This window comes from Pseudochaenichthys georgianus, chromosome 6, assembly GCF_902827115.2.
Source record: "Pseudochaenichthys georgianus chromosome 6, fPseGeo1.2, whole genome shotgun sequence".
In the NCBI taxonomy this organism is placed as follows: Eukaryota; Metazoa; Chordata; class Actinopteri; order Perciformes; family Channichthyidae; genus Pseudochaenichthys; species Pseudochaenichthys georgianus.
This window is the reverse complement of record NC_047508.1, coordinates 9,411,531-9,414,486: the sequence shown is the minus strand read 5'-3', so window position 1 is coordinate 9,414,486 and position 2,956 is coordinate 9,411,531.

The following is a 2,956-nucleotide window of genomic DNA, read 5'->3' as shown; positions in this document are numbered from 1 at the left end:
CCTAACTTGTAGCTTATTTTTATTGTTTATGCTGTCATTGTAATATCTCTATTAAGATGTATAATAGAAATATATATATTCTTAGATACATTAAGCTAGTGATGTGAATGTATACTGTTTTGTAAACGTGCCAAATGTTTTTGAATGTTTCCACTTACAATAATGACTATAATTTCACAAAAATCACGCATGTGGAGAGGGAGTCGGCAAGTTCTTTTCGGAAGGGACCCACCAGTTGGACCATGTTGACCAGCTAGAGACAGAATCCGAACTTGCAGCACAGAGGGGCTAGCGGCTAGCTTCTTCTTCTACAGAACGATAGAGGAGAGGGAGGCTGCTTTAGCCGTGTGCAGTTCCTCAGAGACAGCAAGGAGGGCAGTTTCTGTTGAGTGACCTGCCTTGAAACCAGACTGGTGCGGATCCAGAAGGTTGTTCTGATGGAGATAACAGGAGAGTTGTTTAAAAGACAGCGCGTTCAAGTGTTTTAGACAGGAACGGGAGGAGAGAGTCAGGCCTGTAATTTATAACATCAGACAGGTTGAGAGTGGGTTTCTTTAGGCAAGGCAAGTTTATTTATCACCTTTCAACACAAGGCAATTCAAGGTGCTTTACAAAAATGACATGAATAAAAAGTTACAGTGCAGTTTAAGATATGAATAGTTCACACAGAAGTTCCACTTTACTGATGAACACAACGGCTCAGTTTCAATTAAAAGCAGCGACAAAAAGATAAGTGTTCAGCCTGGATTTAAAAGTAGTAAGAGTTGTAGCAGACCTGCAGGTTTCTGGGAGTTTGTTCCAGATATTTGGTGCATAATAACTGAACGCTGCTTCTCCATGTTTAGTTCTGACTCTGGGGACAGAGAGCTGACCAATCCCTGAAGACCTGAGAGATCTGGATGGTTCATAATTTAGCAGAAGATCAGAAATGTATTTTGGGCCTAAACCATTCAGTGCTTTATAAACCAGCAGCTGTATTTTGAAATCTATTCGTTGACACACAGGAAGCCAGTGTAAAGACTTCAGAACAGGAGTGATGTGATCCACTTTCTTAGTGTTAGTGAGGACTCGAGCAGCGGCGTTCTGAATCAGCTGCAGCTTCCTAATAGATTTTTTAGTGAGACCTGTGAAGACACCATTGCAGTAGTCGAGTCTACTGAAGATAAAGGCATGGACAAGTTTTTCCAAATCCTGCTGTGACATTAGTCTTTTAATCCTAGATATGTTCTTTAGGTGATAGTAGGCTGATTTAGTAATTGTTTTAATGTGACTGTTGAAACTCAGGTCAGAGTCCATGACTACACCTAGATTTCTGGCTTTATCTGTTGTTTTGAACATTGCAGGCTGAAGCTCAGCGCTAACTTTTATACGTTCTGCCTTGGCTCCAAAGACCATTACCTCAGTTTTGTCTTTGTTTAATTGGAGAAAGTTCTGACACATCCAGTCATTGATTTGTTCAATGCACTTACTCAGTGTTTTAACTGGAGAATAGTCTCCTGGTGAAATGGTTATGTAAATGTGTGTGTCATCCGCATAGCTATGGTAACTTATTTTGTTGTTTTTCATTATCTGAGCCAGTGGTAGCATGTAGATGTTAAAGAGAAGAGGCCCCAAGATGGAGCCTTGAGGAACCCCACATGTCATATTTGTCAACTCAGATTTGTATTTACCTATAGAAACAAAGTTGTGTCTGTCCTTTAAGTAGGATTAAACCAATTTAGAACTGTTTCCGAAAGTCCCACCCAGTTTTCTAGTCGGTCTAGTAATATGTTGTGGTCAACAGTGTCAAACGCAGCACTGAGATCTAATAATACTAACACTGAAGTTCTGCCACTGTCTGTGTTTAAGTGGATGTCATTGAAGACCTTTACAAGAGCAGTCTCAGTGCTGTGGTTTGGACGAAATCCTGACTGGAACACATCCAAAGAGCTATTTAAATGCAAGAAATTACTCAACTGTTGAAAAACAACTTTTTCAATGATTTTACCTAGAAATAGGAGGTTTGATATGGGCCTGTAATTGTTCATTACTGAAGCGTCTAGATTATGCTTTTTTAAGAGCGGTTTAATGACTGCAGTTTTCAGGGCCTGTGGAAAAACACCTGAGTGAAGAGACTTGTTTACTATATGAAGTAGATCTGAGGCCATGCAAGGAAAAACATTTTTTAAAAACCCTGTTGGAATAATATCAAGGCAGCAAGAGGAGGATTTCAGAAGTTGTATAATGTCCTCTAGGTTTTTATCATTAATCTGATGGAATTGTGTCATGATGTCTGCATTGATATTAGGTGGACACAGAGACAAAACATTTGCTGTTCCTGATGCAGAGGCACTGACTGCTTGTCTGATTTTCTGAATTTTGTCAGTGAAGAAGGAGGCAAATTCATTGCACGCCCTGGTGGATAGAAATTCAGAGGCTACTGACACTGGGGGGTTAGTTAGTCTGTCGACAGTAGCGAACAAGGCACATGCGTTGTTTTTGTTTTTGGCAATGATATCAGAGAAGAAAGACTGTCGGGCAAATTTCAATTCCAAATTATAAAGGCCAAGTCTCTCTTTATAGATTTCAAAGTGCACCTGGAGATTTGTTTTTCGCCACCTGCGTTCAGCTTTTCGACACTCTTTTTTCTCTGTTCTCACAGTCATGGCCTTTCTCCATGGAGATATTTTCTTCCCAGTCACTTCCTTTACCCTAGTTAGAGCAATGGCATCTATAACATTTTTAATTTTTTAATTAAAATGATCTACTAGCTCATTTACTGAGATGTTAGCAGGGGCAAGTGTGGAAGAAAAAGTCTGAGTAAACATTTCCCTAGTGTTTTCAGTTAAATATCGCTTTGTGGTTACCTCTTTTTGAAATAAATTGTGAACAGAAATAGAGCTCTCAAAGAAAACACAGGAATTATCAGAGAGTACAACATCAGTCACCACAACCTCAGAGATATTCAGACCCTTTG